We start from the raw sequence: 16,918 nt of genomic DNA, 5'->3' as shown, positions 1-16,918 counted from the left end.
ACAATTCACTGGATACATCAGCTGAATGAATAAATTATTGAAGGAAAACAGACATATAATAAATATATGTATTTCTATTTCATAAATACTATTTATATGTATTTGTAGATGCATTTGTGTATATGCATGTATGAGTGTTTATATATAATTATAAAAATATTATTAAGAACACAAAGGCTGGGTCAACCTGATTAACTTCATTGACTCATTAGTAACCAGTTATAAGTTTGTCAGTTGATTAAAATCATTTTATCAATTACAGTGATATGGTATCGATCACTACAGTATCTCAGCACTCTTTTAAAATAATGGTGGGATTATTTTTACTTTTAGTTGTACTGTTTGTGAAACTTCAGAAAGCAAAATTCAAAAACACTGACACAATCACCATAACTTGTCCCTCATGACCCACTGTACAGTAGTTCCTCACTATGCAAAACATTAAAAAGTTGAAAATTAATATCAAATCTTTTTTTCACATAAAAGGAATTTTTAAGATATTTCTGTTACAAAAAGATAGAGTCCAATGTTAACGTTTTGTTTAAACTCCCTCCAGTTGTAAACTAGTAATTCAGCACATTTGTGAAAAAAAAAAAAAAAATTAGCCCTTTTGTACTGGTGAGCGCCCATCCTCAAAGGTTTGAGAGTTAACCTATGATTTTCTGGGAATGAAAAGAGAGTAGTCACTAGAGCCCACTGATTTCACTATGGATAACCTCAAACTTTTCCCTTCCAATAATGGCTCTAATTGCTTACATACCCAATTTCATTTCCATCTCCCATTATCTTTTTATTTCTCTTTAGTATAATCCACCTGTCATCATCATGACATTTTCTGGGCTAACTGTTGTAAGATTGAGATCTGGAAGCCATGCAGGGAGCAAACTGCAGAAGCAGCCATTCTAACACATAATTCAATCATTCTTTTATTCATGGAACTGATGTGGTAACTTCCTATGCAACATCTAGTCATTTCCCAACTTAAGGAAGCAAAATTAATCAATTTTAAACAATTGTTTATTAAGGGAAATTAATAAAAATCATTGTTCATATCCACCATTAATCTTTACAACCATCTTACAAGGTAGACATTTTTTTCCCCATGTCATTTGTGAGAAAGCTATGTTTTACCAAAGCTAAGTGACTTGCCTACATTATACAATACACAATTCTACAACTGATATTTGAACAACTACTCCCTAACTCCAAAGCCTGGGACTTTTTTTTTTTTCATTATACCCACCTACTCTAATAGATAATTTAATGCTCTGAGACTTCAACATAGCAAATCTTATGCTTGTAACTTACCAGTCCACACAAGTTTTGAAAGACTTGAATTAAGGTAGAAACTCAAAGTAATTCTTTACCAAGTCAGTTCAAAATATACTATGTAGTATCTAGTAATAAAATGTAAACATAAATATCCAAGCTATTATATACTGTTAGCATCATTCTTTGCCTTTGTCAAGAAACTACAAATCTCAGTTTATCCTTTTAAATCTTTGTGGGTGTCCTACTCTTGAAGTAAAAGAAGGAGAAGAGAGAAGACATATGATTTCCCAATATACATACCACAGCACTTGGAAAAATCAGATTCATAATAACAATGACAACTAATCAGCACCAAAACATCTGGATCAAAAGTGAAAAATTCAACCACTTATATCAAACATCTATAGGTTTAGAAGCATCTGTCTGGTTAGGAACATCTGGACAACTGACCAAATGATTGGATTCTCACTAATAATTTAGGAATTGGATAAATAATACCCTCTAATGCTACATACTACGAGGTTACTGGAATATTAAACACGTAATCAGGAATGCTCCCTATAGTACCTGAGACTAGAGAGGTCAAATGAGGGCCACTTTGTAGAGAGAAATAAAGGCAGTTTCAGATATTGAGCTTCATTTATTCAATACAACCTTCCCTGATTTAGTCCTAACCATATGATATACTTTGATTTAGATTAATAACTCTGAAACTAATCCCATTAGGCTGCACAGACACTTCTATGGCACCCTATTCTAATCAGTCCACTCCTACTCTCCATCAGAAAAGTTACTCTATCATGAAAATTGTCATTTTGTACCTTATCTTCCAGGGGTATGTGTGTGTGTCTGTGGCATGTCTGTGTGTGAGCAGAATTACAATAAAAACAAAGTTATACGTGATCATTATTTGAACCACGATATCTATGTACCTTAAAAGAGTTTTTAAGAAGTCTAAAATATAAAATACTATTGCTACAAGTAAGTTTTACCAATGGTAAGCATACAATAAAGTTAAAGATGATTGAGATACATCAACACTTATTTATAACTGAAAAGGAAAGCAGCAATTTAAAACCATTTTCAGTTCAAAACAGTACTGATATCAAAGCATTCTTGCCCCAAACGGTGGGGATTCTTATTTTCCCTTTGTGTGTTTGGAGCTTCACAAGGCTAATATGGTATGACAGTCAGACTTTTAGCATTGAACTTAAAACATCAACCATGCACCACAGTGTTTCAGAAGACTTCCTTTTAGTAACCTTTAAGAACCCACTTGATGGCTTGCCAATATGTGCTCTCTTAATGTTATTCAAAACTAAAAGTTTATAGAGTTGCAGTCACACTCCAGTAACACTTGAAAAAAAAAAAAGACTTGAGATGGTGGATGTGTTTGCAGTTTTTCAAGAGGCTCCATGTAGCCCATCAGTGGACCTTATATTACCCTTGGAGAACCATTACAATAGGTATTTTTCCTCATTCTTAAGTATGACTTTAAATCAAACACTGAGTTTTCTAATCACACTTGTTCATCAAAATAGCAGGCTAGAAATAGAAACATGACAGGAAATGGTGATGTGACTGACTGATCTATTGGTTTAAATTCTTCATTCTTCCCTTGTTCCATACATTTGCCAAGGAATTATCAGAGGCAGAGTATACTTCTCCATCACTTGATTCTGAGCTTGACCACTTAACTTGTGTTGGCCCAAGGGATGACACAGAAACGACAGAAATGACATCACCATGAGGAAAAAAAAAAATCAGTTATTTAATCTGTCACACTCTCCGTTAATACTAATCTACTTGCATGGATATTGTATAAGAATTCTCATACATTACTTTAAGCATTATCCTTATCTTTATACTATGACATTATATTCAACACACTCATGTACAAATGCCAAATCCCTCAGTAAATGGGGGCCAATATTCTGCTTCTCATTTCTATCAATATCAACAACTCATGGAAACTTTTTAATGAAGGATAGTTAAGTCATTTTAGGGAAACTTCGAGATAGAGTCTAAAGCAAGCAGTGGAACCATTTTCACTTGTAAAGCACTAGAGACTGAACGTGCGTGCGCGCGCACACGCGTGTGTGTATGTGTGTGCATGTTTGACAGCATTTAATACATTCATATGGATTTTATGTGAACCTCCTTCAGGTACCCTGTACTTTAAAGAATGTTACTTCTTTTGATTCCATATAATCAACTATGAGACAAATTCTGTGATTTCTAATAATATATGCAAGAAAACTTTGGTGATAAAAATATTTATTATATTGTAGCATGAGGAATGAGCATAAATGAATCTCAATTCAGTCATAACTGTACTCCCAGCCGAAGTGTGACAGTAAATCCAGAGATAAAATGAAAAATTAATTTGTGGAGATGGCAGTTGGGCAGACACATACTACTGTCATATTGTCAGTCTTGTGCCACTGTGGGTTGCATTTCTTTCTTCATGCCACATATATTTGCTTTGGTTTCCAGAATAGGAAAAAGTGTTCTTTTTTCCAACTGCCTGATATTAGGTGGTGCCATCTCATAGTGGATGTGGTTATGAATCAATTAGTAAACATTTCTCTTGATTGGGAGTAGATCATTCATAGACAACCCTGAGCAGTGATGGTAATGTAGTAGGCATGCAGGCAGAGCCTAAGGAGTGTGACTAAGAAAGCAGTGCATAGAGTGGCCCTCAGCTGTTAATTTTGCATGAACTGATTTACAGGAGGGAGGAAAGCTGCTAGATTCAGCAGTGGTTATGACTTTGAGGAATAGACAGGGAGTGGAAGAAGAAAGTATGGTACAAGTCTCCAGGCTCTGCCTCAAGCACTAAGCATGTGAAGACAGTGGATGCAAAGGTGCAGAGCTGTTTCACTTGAGACTCAGAGACACATGGACCATAATGGGATCAGCATCAGTGCTCAAGGAGCAGAGGGAAACCTGAGAGCAGGATGCCTGTGGTGTGGGCAATGTTAAGAGACAGCCTCCTTGGTGCTGGTGTGTCATTGGCAGGCAGGTACCAGCAGTAGTGGAAGGATACTGCAGAGGTGGTGCAGCAGGGGGCAAAATGCTGACAGAGGGTGGGTGTGTAGGGGATAACATGAGAGAACTGTAAGTGAATTTTTATCAAAAAATCTCCAAGAACATTCAGAACTCACCATTTAAGAATTTTAGTTATGTACCAGGTTCTCTGCTACTACACAGTTGGAGCACTGTGAAATTTGTTGCTAGCATGACCCCATTTGTACTCACAGCCGGTGAGGCCTGGGTAGCAGGTTTCTGCCTTCAAAGAGCTTGCCATGTAACAAGGATGACAGAATAATACACATGAAAAGATAACATAATGCAAATGCTCCATGAAAGCTATAGACAACAACTGCTCTGAGATCAGACAGGAGAGGTAATTATAAACAAAGCTTTGAGGGTGGGTTTCATTTCACGTGCATGTGATGAACATCAGAGTAACAGAAACTTGGGAAGGCCCTGCATCCCTTTCTCTCCCTCTGGGGTTCAGGAACCTGTCTATGTGCTCTCAGGGCATCCTGTATTGCCATTTTTACTGAACTCTGCATGTTTTCTTGCCTATCTAAACCCAGACTGCAAACTCTGGCATATAAAGAATTGTTTATTTTCAGTATCTGATTTTTAACTATTTTAAGTTAATATGTTAACTATCATTAACTTAATGACTAAAAACTGATAAATATATCTTCATAAAAGGAACCTACATACATTAATTTTCACAAGCATAAATCTAAAGGCTATCACAGCCATAGCTGTCCTATCCAAAAATGATTTCCAGTTGCTAATCATTAGATTTCAGATAATATTCGACAACTTTCTATTTCACAACTGAATTCTATAGTTTGAAATATACGACTTCTTGATCCCAGCAATTACATACACACCCATATTTATAGTCCAATAAAAGTAGCTGGATAAACTTCTGTGAGAGCACATGTGAGGTGACAGAAGGCCTATCCTTCTGTATCTTTGCAGACTCCAAAGTTCCCACAAGGAACAGAGGCCCAGTGAGGTAACAGTGCTCTGTATATTTCCTTTCACTGTTAAGATGCCCAATCATTCTTCTATTTCAATGTCCTTAATGCCTGGGATATTTTCATACAACCTTATCAGAAATAGTATTTAGGGCAAAGAAGAAAATAAAACCATAATGTAGACAAAAAAATCTCTCTACAAAGCTATGCATTATCCTTTGTTACTTGGAAGCTCCTTCCAGTGTGTAGTCTTAAAACAACTTAAGTGTCCCATACTCATAAGTCTAACCTTGTGGGTCCACTCACTTCATGTTGCCCTTCCCCAGAAGCCATTACCCACTCAGGCTTGCCAGAGCCCAATAGCATCCGCCTTCATTTATGGCAGAAAGAATGAAGTGAAAACAGATGCTATTAACTAGTCTGATCTGAACCTGAGAACTTAGAGAAAGCATGGTTGAGAAAGTAGAGCGACTTATTACATCCCTTTTAATTTTCCTCTATTAGTTGGGTACATCAGTGGTAGGTAAAGGAGATTATATGTCTCCCAAAAAAGTGCTTTAGTGTTCTAGGAGTTTAAAAAACATTTAGGTATTCATCATATGGACTTCCTTGTTTTTGTCTAAGTCACTAGGCTGATGGCTTATAAAAAGTGGCCCTGGTTTTATGTTTTTCCATTGAAGAATTTTAGAGAAATGGCCATAAGTTGGCCATCTTTTGTTTAATAAACTATCAATCTAGCTTTTATAATTTTAGGTAAGTAGGTCAATTTTTCCTCCATTTGTGCACAATGGTCATGATTTTCTCACCTACCCACTGATGTCTGTGTGGCCTATTATCCCTTTCTGTAAACCTTTTTTAATCCTTCTTGATGATATACTAAATTGCAACGATGCTTAACAATTCAACCACAAGAACACATATGATGTATTTAATGGTCACAAATGGCCATGATCTCTTTTTCTATTTTTTAAATATGACACATAAAGTATATCATCTTCAAGTGTGCCAAAGTATTGCCTTGGTGCCCATTAGCAGTAGGAGAGTCTCCTTTAGACTGACTTTTCTATTCCAAACAATGGTGCTCATTGTTCCTTAGCATGCTGAACCCAGGTGTTCACCAGGCAGAAATAAATAAATGTCCTCTATCCCTGACAAGCTCTTAGATTTACAAATTGCTTTCATTTCTTTAATTTGTCAGTATTAATGTCTGAAAGCGTCTGTAGAATTTACAGAAATGACCCCCTTGAGCTTATCAAAGATAAAACACTCAAAAATGTCAAATCTTGTTTTAGGCAGTTGCTATCTGAATACTGGTCTTGGGAGGGAGGTCTGAAGAGGGAAGTGGGTAGGAATGATTAAGTAGGCTAAACACAGGAACCTTCTGAAGTAAGTGAAAACAGATGGGACTTATGCTTTAGCATTGTTCATTTTAAGTGTCACTGCTGGTCAATGATTTGTTTCTGTATCACATAATATTTATTATTGATAACCAGTTAGAGATTTAGGTAACCCAAAGATTCCCAGAAGGGAGAGGAAAAAAAAGTGCATAGAAAAGCTAGTGAAATCTGAATAAGGTCTGTATTTGAGTTAATATAATTGTACCAATGTCAATTTCCTGGTTTTGACAATGTATTATGTTTATGTAAGATGTTATCACTGAGGAAAGCTGGGTGAACAGTACATGGGAATTCTCTGTACCATTTGTGCAACTTCTTGTGAGTCTTAAGCTATTTGAAAATAACAAGCCTGAAAAAGATAAAGAACACTTAAGGCTATCACTTAAAAAAAAAAATATTTCTTGAGAAAGGTTAAGAGTGACAAGCCATTTAATCTTTGAAAACAATGAACAACAGAAATCAGTGAAGAACAGCAGAAGTGGCATCCTTCTTTTACTTTTTTTTAATCTTTCAAATGTTTTAGATTCAACAAAATACCACTTGCATTTCATTAGCTATTGACATCCCAGTAAGTGGTACCAGATTTGACAACACTACTAATAAGGGGTTGGTGTTCTTAATCTAAAACATATCTTAACGTTTCTGATCTTTGAATCATTTTCTATTGTGACTCAGGGCATGATTTGACAGCTCTTTCAAAATTCAACATTCTTACCTAGTGGCAGCAGAGCAGGTCTTCCTATTTGCCTAGGTCTTCCTTAAGAAAGGTTTGCTTTGCACTTCTAAAGGATTTGACAAGGGTGGCAGGCCTGAAGATTAAAACACTTTTGAATGAAGTTTGACAAGTGCCAATCTTCATAATAACAAAATATTTTGTCATAAGATGTGCAGCGTAGTGTGGGTTTCAGAAAATTCAAATTCTCCTTATTTCTGGAAGCACTACAATTTGATGCAGACCAGCACTTTCTCACGCTTGCCCGAATTGTGAACTCTTCCCGCCTCTGGCAACACACACGCGATCCTACACAGGAGACACACACACACACATACACACACACCATTTTTTTTTTTTTTTTTTTTTTGCAGTACGCGGGCCTCTCACTGTTGTGGCCTCTCCTGTTGCAGAGCACAGGCTCCGGACGCGCAGGCTCAGCGGCCATGGCCCACGGGCCCAGCCGCTCCGTGGCACGCGGGATCCTCCCAGACCGGCCTGCATCGGCAGGCGGACCCCCCACCACTGCGCCACCAGGGAAGACCCCCAAACACCATTTTAAGTTTCCTTTAAAGTCCAAAGAAATTCTTAGAAGATATATAACAAACGAGAAACAGTTTTCTGTTCCTTTACACCTGGGACGTTGGAAATAACGTATTGAGATTTTTCTTAGATCCTTGCTCATTTTCTTATAAGCTATGATGCAATGTTCAGATACTCAAAGGGAAAGTTTTCCTCTCCTATGCACCTCTTATGGGTATTCAGTAGTACTCTCAGAGTACAGATTTCTAGTTAGCTTTTTTGCTTGTTTTTATTTTGCTGTGAAGTCTTCTCCTTTGCATTCACAAATACTTCTTGAGCACATAACATGCATTCTCTGTGGCTTTTAAGATGACTAGCCTGCAAGCCTACAAGAGATTCACATTTTCTATTATGTTGCTAAGGAATTAATAGCTAAAATCATAATATAACATCTATTTTACTCATCTGAGAATTATAATACTTTGCTCCATACAAGAATACTATTTACATTTCCTTACATTTGTTTATCCCCTGCCTTTTTTGGGGGAAGTTATTTCTTTGATTTAAATTTATTTAATTTTCACAGTTCTACTAGGAATCGGGATAGCCACTTGAAAGGTGATATGGCTGAGCTCCAGAGAGAGTATGATTTGCCTTTTTTAAAATATAACTAGACAGTGCTGGAATCCAAAAAATGATTCAGATGTCTTCCAGCCCTGTGCTTCTACCACTATGCTATGGGCATTGGGAGCAGGCTGATGATGGATGTCTGTGTGTTTAGAACAATGGGACCGCTCTTTGGCAACTCATGCCACAGACCAAACATTCCTAATTAAGCTGTTGTCATTTTACCTAGGGGAAAGCTTTGGCCAGATTCCAGCATGCCCATAAATAAGAGAGACTACTAGAAATATGAGAAAGAATAGTTTCAAGCGAAAGTATCCTTCCATGATTAAGAACATAACTCAACCGGCTACCCAAACTGATTTATGGTCCCATATACCAGGCTAGTTTGTAATTCAGTTCTTTGTGCAGCATACCTTCTGCTGGCCAAATATGAAACTGCATTTTTAAAGCTGGAAATGGAGCTCATTAATCCAAAGAATACCTCATTTTTTCCTCCAAAATTTATCACTTTTTCCAAAAAAGAAGACACTAAAATTTTATTCCTATATACACCCTTTTATTTCTCAATGCCAGCCTCCAACACACAAGTATATGCACAGTCCCAGTCAATCCATTCTGTGTTTTATTTTTGGTGGAAAATATGTTCTATTGCACTCCCTTAGGAAAAGATACAAGAAAATCTTTTCAATATGAAATCCAAATTAACTCCCTGTGGTTTCATCACACATACGGCATTCCACTTTTTCCCTCCTCAGATGTATTTCCTGTCCTTAGTTTCTTTCAACTGTCTACTTCTCCTTTTTACCCCTGTTAGGTTGCAAGTCAGCAGCAACACACATGAGTTTATTTCACTAATCAGAGAATTCTCCCATGAAAATCAGTAACATAAAATATTCAGTGAACTGTTAATGGAGTTTTTTTCCTTAAAAAAAACTACATCATGTTTTTAAATATACAGAATATGATGAGCTGACCAGTCAACTCTGTATTCAGGGCATTAAGAGAAACATCTGTGTCTTTTTCTTTTATGAGTACAATCCCATAGACGCCCTAACATTAAAGAGGAACCCGAGGGAAATCTGCAGCTGAAGAAAAAGCAATGCTAAATTACTTCAAACTAAAGTCTTGACCCTGTTCTTTTGAAATCTCCATAGGAATCCTGGTTCACAGTCCTAAATCAGACTGGTTTGACTGTCTTTGCTTCTTCATTCCATATGGAGGACAGAATATTTCTTGTGTGTCCTAACGGTAGGGCAACTGGAAATTCCCTCCAGAAGGAAGCCAGTGTCTTCTCTGCAGCCACTGTCAGTTAACCATGCATGCCTAATTACTCCTTCTCTGATCAGCAGCTCGAAGAGCAATCCCTGTCTGGAACTTGGAAGTGTTTCTAATGGCAACAGTCACAGACAGTGGCTGCTTTGGTAAAGTGAGCTGCGCGATTACCTGGCTGGGGACAGGCTCTGCCAGGAAAAGCAACAGACCTTTCGTGTTGAAGATATCCGGCCCCAAGCACCTCTTTTACTCATCTTCTATCAGTTGACATAATCCCCCAGACAGTTAGGATGGTCTCAGTTATCCCATACAGGCATGTTTCCCTCTTGACCTTCGAAGGGAAAGCTGCAAAGCAGTACCTAAACAACTGTGCATGATTCCTGGCTCAGCCAAGCCCCTCAGCTTCAATGCTTCCTTTTTCTTTCTCTGCAGGGGACTGAGTGAACTAAGAAAGCTTTCATTTTTGTTAGCACCTCTCTACTTGGCTTTTTAAACCTATGGTTCTTTTTATGATGTATGGTACTTACTTTAGTTTGCCTCTATAAAATAACAAAATACATTAAGTCTCTCTATTCCCTTTGTTGTTTGGGCAATAACATTCCTTAGATTGCATGTGACAGTTTCTAGGCATTTATGATAGAGAAGAAAAATATTATCAAGATTGAATAGAGATATAAATCATGGCGGCTACAGCATCTTGGCATTTGTTTTCCTTGAGCTTAAATCCACAAGTTTTCTGGAAACTGAAAGCTTGCAGCTCTGGAGCCAGGAGTCAACTTTGCTCCCACTGAGCTGTAAGAAGCAAGAATTAAAGAGGCAAGTGAGAGAACCTGGAGTTGTTTTCAGAGTCTCAGTCTCTATAGAAGAACCGAAATTTATTTACACCTGTTACTAAACTTTCAGGCTCCCACTGTTTTTGCCCTGGGATGATCTGCCCAAAGACTTGGGGAGGTTTCCATGGTAATTCAGAAGAAAATATCCCCCTCTATCTTCCAAGATTTGAGGGCAGAAACATTGTGGAATTAAAACCTGGGTTAAGAAATGAGGAACAAGATTTGACTTTAGCCTAAGAATCCACAGAATTAACATCCTTCTATTCTCTTTTGGTTTCCTAGTGAAATGACATATAGAAGGAAAACAATAAGTATGCACTTATTGGAGGTTGTTAAATGAATAGAGGGTTCAAATGGGAAATGCCCTTTCAGAGCAAGTGAAGAAGAGGTACAAGGCTGTTGTCTCAGAGTTTTTGAAGGTAAATTGGGTTCTACTACAACAATTCTCCTTAGAAAGATGTTCATTAGTCCATGTATTCAAATATCATTATCCCAGCATCTTTGGGTTCATGAAAGGGGGTATTTCACTGGAAAGGAAATTTTTTTAAAGAGTTGTGAGAAAAGTAGCTGTTCAAAATCTTGGATGAGCACAAATCAATCCTGTAAGAACACTTTAATCTTTGACAAAAAGGGGGGTAAAGTAATCTCCCAGGTGGCATTTTCTGAGTTTTCATAGCTCTGAAATTCCTATAGGGGTTTAAGGGATCTTTGCTTTATTGCAGACAGATGGACTAGGAATGGCCAACAAAATCCATTAAAATCAATAGTTAGCAGAGGGTGGGATGCCTTTGGCAGTATAAACACTCTGCCAACAAAGAAAGCTAGAATAAGCCTTGCTCACCAATCCTTTGCTCTAAACCAACTTGCTAGCTAAGCTCTAAGGGAGAGTGGGGAGAAAGTCAGCTAAGAAGCTTTTAATGGAAAAGGAAAAAAAAAGTACAAAAGTTCTACTCTTAACACACAGTTAGGCTAAATGTATCTTAAATCATAGATTAAAAATAGCTGTTTCCACTCTGGTAGTGGATGTTGATTACGAGGGAGGCTATGCATGTGTAGGAATGGGGAGTATATAGAAAATCTCCATACCTTCTGTGCAATTTTTCTGTGAAGCTAAAAACTACTCTAAAAAATAAAGCCTACTTACAAAAAATAACAACAACAAAGAAAGTAGCTTTGTCTAACTGGCACATGAAGAGGTAAATGGATTAATAAGGAGGGCAGGAATATGTTTGTTTTGTTTTTCCCAATTTACTACTGAATTCTTACTTCAGCATTTCTAATGGGCAAATTCAGGGTCTATTCACCTTGTTTTAAAGGTATCATAAATAAAATCTGGAATTGGGAACGAAATGTAAATATTTAACTTAATAGAGTTAGAAAGAAAATGCAATTCATACTTAAGAAATGCCTGCATCTTATTTGTATGTGCATGTTCAATAAATGATAACATAATGTATTGTCTGTGTATATATTTGGCAAAACATTGACCTATTTATCTGACTCTGCAAGACTGAGCTACTGGCAACCCAGTATGTTTCCAAAACATATTTAATGTAAAGCTATCCTCTAATTTCCTGAATCCCATTAAAAGTGCTCATGGGGAGACTGATGTCCTGCTCACAGCTAAAGGTTACGGTGCACCGTTTAAGGCAATTTTGGTGGCTAAACCAAGCACCTGGCGACTAGAGGAGGGCAGCAGGCAACACTCATGTCACTGGCCCCTTGTTTCAAGGGCACTTACTTTAATTAACAAACACACTGTATTTGTTCCCTGAAAAAGAAGTGGAGGATACACTTATGCGTGCACACATATGTGACTGGAAAGGGTCGGGAGAAAAAGATATGAGTCATCTCTGTTCGTCTTTCACATTTTACCATATGTTCAAGTAGGAACTTCGTTTCCTGTGCATGCACTTCACACAGTGCTAGATGAAAAATCTAAACTGGAGGTGGACCAAACTCATCGCGGCTTATCGAAGTGCAACTATTAATAATAATACAAATCTGCTCACCAACTAGGATTCTGACACCAATTCCAATACGTGTGTTCCTTCCCCACACCAAGCTTCCGTCGCCTCCCTCGACAGCAACCGCACCTCCGCCTCAGCGAGTCCGGAAAAAGCCGGAGCCGCGATGGGAGGGGCACGTCCGCAGCGAGGGCGGCTACGTAGCGTGACGGCGCGGCGCAGGGCGTTACCGCGGCTGGGGCCTCTGTATGGCCACCTGGAGAACCCAGCTGATGGACGATTCAGGGATAGGATAGATAAAGACCAAAGGGTAGAAAACGCGATGTCAAGGAAGGAAGAGGCAGCATGTTGGAGACCTGGCACTACCCAGCCCCAGTTCTCGATAGTCTTCCGAAGGAAAGTGAGTTGAATCATGTTTTCAAATGAAAAAAGGGGCAAATGCTAAACTGGACTGGAAACTGGGGCAACAGCCGTGAACAGGGTCTGTCTCAGGCAAACTGGGAAGTAGCTTGCGTTTATTTATAATCCTGACAGTATAGGGTATGTCAGTATGAGATCCACTCTTGGAAAGGATGTCCTTCTCAACTCATGATTAATTCTCTTCAGCTACTTAGAGACAGAATGTGCACACAGATGTACAAACACACATGTAGTATTTTTATAAAAAAGAAACAAAAAATACTCTAAATATATGTAAATAGAGAATGAAGCTGGGTAAAGTAATAATAGGTAAAGAAAGCTGGCCAAGAAGGCAGAGGATGGACTATGTTAAGAATAGTTTTCATGTCTACGTCTTTATTCCTGCCACTTCATCAGTATCTTTTTTTTTTTTTTTTTTTTTTTTTTAGATTCCATAAAATAGCTAGTGGGAAGCAGCAGCATAGCACAGGGAGATCAGCTCCCGCTTTGCAACGACCTACAGAGGTGGGAGGTAGGCTGAGGAGGGAGGCTCAAGGTGGAGGGGATATGGGGATATATGTATGCATATGGCTGATTGACTTTGTTTTACAACAGAAACTAACACAGTATTGTGAAGCAGTTATACTCCAATAAAGATTTATTTAAAAAAAATAGTTTTCAATTCCAAAATATACCTGTGCCTCTTGAATATTTTCAAACTATTACCTGTAGATATTGATTTGCTTAACACATCTATTTAGGTTAATATGAATCTACCTTAAATTTTACATATTTCTTGCATAGGTAAATTAGTATCAGCCATTAATGTGTAAGTAGATTAGTTTAATCTAATTGTGTTACCCAAAACCTACCTTTCATCACCTACTGGATGAGGACCTGAAATAAGGTATTTGAATTAAATGGGAGGCAATTAAACAGTATTAAAAATTTGAGTTTGTACTTACATACTCTGAATCCTTTGTACTGTACCAGAACAACATGTATTTTAAAAAATAAATTAACTAATTAATAGCTATGTTAAGCTCTGTTTCTGACTAGCAGTTAAGCAGTAGTATAATTTATCTCTACTGAAAAATTTAGAATTCGACAATCTAAGTAATCCAATTGTTGGCCTGAATTTTTCAAAAGATCTGCTTGGTAAATAATCATACAAATCCTTTTATTCAAGTATTTCTGGTACACTAGTAAAAAATTATTATATTTTCCTATCCAGTAAGGCAACACTTGGTCTCTCCCACTTGCTCATGGATTTATTCGATAGTTATACTACACACACACACACACACTCCACATGTACATACAATGCATATAAAATATTATTATAAATCAATATTGCATAATATGTTCTGAAGGCATTGTCCAGAAAAAAAATGTTTAGCTTTAGGTGGTAACTTTGAAAATCTTAATTCCTTGACTGAACAAGTATCTAACTGGGGTAACGTAGTAGTGGTTTAAATGACACATCAGGACAGAACTGGGGATATATTTATAGGTTTTTTTGTCTTTTGTGTGTGTGTGTGGTTTTTCTTTTTTTGCAATCTGAGGGCATAGGATTCTCTGTATATTTAGATTTCCTTGTTCTTTGGGGAACAAGTCAGTATCAAATGTGCTTATCCGTGTCTTTCCTCAAAACCTAGCTGAAGAGAACTGATGGCTCTCAAAGTGAGAAAAGCTTCTCTCACCACTCTGCTACCTATTTCCCAGTAGTGGTACTCTTCATCACCCCAAAAGCCAAAATTCGCACATGGAAATATACAGTTAAGTAGATGTCTTCATCCTTAATAAGTTTCTTTTCTCTTTAATAGCTTTTGATCATCATGTTCATCCCAAACACACATATCAATTTTTCCCTAAACAAGAGGGGTTTTCTCTTATGACACCCTCTCCGTGCCCTGCATAAATATTCCTACAAAAAAAGTGACCTGTTAATTATGAGTAATTGCTTTTCTCATCCCAGGGTGACTGAGGAATAATTTCAACTAAGTATTCATAGTCAGGGATCATCAAGTGATTGCTCTCCAGATTCATTTCTCTGGGCCCAACTACTGCCTTGTTGTAGCCTGGACATGGCACTGCGTTCTATCTGTCCTATTCAGCCTGAATAAGGAGGCCTTATTTGCTAAACCACTTTAATTCTTTCTGCATAATTTAATTATGCTTCAGTGCAAAACCACCTGTGACCTTAGATTTAGTAATGAAATCCACTCCCCAGTCACCGCTGCAGAGTGGTCTGTTTGGTAAAGATGGTGGGAAATAAGAATCTTAAATATTGTTCCTAACAGGAAGAGTCATACTCGTTTTGGCTTGTTCTCTTTCCATTTTCTTGCAGGCAGGTTGCTGTTTTCTGGAGGAGATTTTGTATAAGTACCTTCACTTGGAAGATTTAAATGAAATTCAAAATGAATCATAGCTATTTCAGTGAGAAAACAGAGGGAAATGTCCTTTTTTTTTCTTCACTCTGTGAACCTGAGGGCATTTAATAAAGTCCTTTATTTCTCTCCCTAAGAACTAAGATGAAAGCATATAACATGTAATTGAATGCTACTTTCGTATAAACCTGGGTCATTTGATATTCAGTTATTAACTCGAGGTGTTATTTAGTTTATAATGAGTCTTTCAGAACCCAGTTTCACATCTGGCAAGTTCTCTGACTAGAACAATTCATTAGGAATTTTTATACATACATGTATACCTTTTAAAAGAACTTCTTTGGATCTGCCATGGTTCTTAGTGTTACATCTTCTTTTACATGTCCTGCCCCCAGTTTTTTCAGTTCTGGGCCTTGTGACTTTTCCTCCAAACAATGTCCACACATCCACACACACCCTTTACCATGCTGGTTGCTGAACTTCTTCCCATACTCTCACCCATAAAATGAATGTTACTTCATTTTGCTGATTTTTTTAGATGCATATTTATTTTGCCACATTTTAACATCTCTGAAAATTGGCTGCCTTTCATTCAATAGTATACTATCATCTCTGTTAGCCAGGTGGCAGTTAGGGTGCAATTGTCATTAACTCTGTTTGGGTAAACTTGGTCATATGGTCATAGCTGTTCATGTGGTCTTTTATATGCAAATGAGTATAAAGGAGCCTTTTTAAAATATTGGCATATAATTGACATATAATATTTTATTAGTTTCAGGTGTACAACATAATGATTTGATATATGTGTATATTGCAAAATGATCACTACAATAAGAAGTTTTAAGATCTTCTCTTAGTAATTTTCAAATATACAATACAGTATTGTAAACTAGTCACCATGGTGGTGCTGAACATTACATCCCTGGGACTTATTTTACAACTGGAAGTTTGTACCTTTGACCCCCTTCACCTATTTTGTCCACTTTATCTTTCTCTGACTTATTTCACTTAGCATAATGCCCTCAAGCTCCATCCATGTTGTCACAAATGGCAAATGTTGTCTTTTTTATGGCTGAAAAATGTATACATACATATATACATATATATGTGTGTATGTAGTATACATACATACATTCTTTTTCTATTCATTTATCAATGGACACTTAGGTTGTTTCCATGTCTTGGCTATTGTAAATAATGCTGAAATGAACACGGGGGTGCAGATATCTTTTCGAGTTAGTAGAACTGCTAGATCACATTGTAGTTCTCTTTTTAATTTTTTGAGGAACCGCTATACTTTCCACAGTGACAATACCAAGTTACGTTGCCACCAAGAGCGTACAAGTGTTTCCTTTTCTCCACATCCTCTCACCAACACATAGCCATTCTAACAGGTGTGAAGTGATAGCTCATTGTGGGTCTGATTTACATTTACCTGATGATTAGTGATGTTGAGCACTTTTTCATGTGCCTGTTGACGATCTGTCTTCTTTTATAGCCAAATGAGTATAAAGGAGCTT

Source organism: Aethalodelphis obliquidens, unplaced genomic scaffold, assembly GCF_003676395.1.
Source record: "Aethalodelphis obliquidens isolate GAN/ISIS:26980383/991018 unplaced genomic scaffold, ASM367639v1 scaffold21, whole genome shotgun sequence".
In the NCBI taxonomy this organism is placed as follows: Eukaryota; Metazoa; Chordata; class Mammalia; order Artiodactyla; family Delphinidae; genus Aethalodelphis; species Aethalodelphis obliquidens.
Note: the sequence above shows the minus strand (reverse complement) of the source record.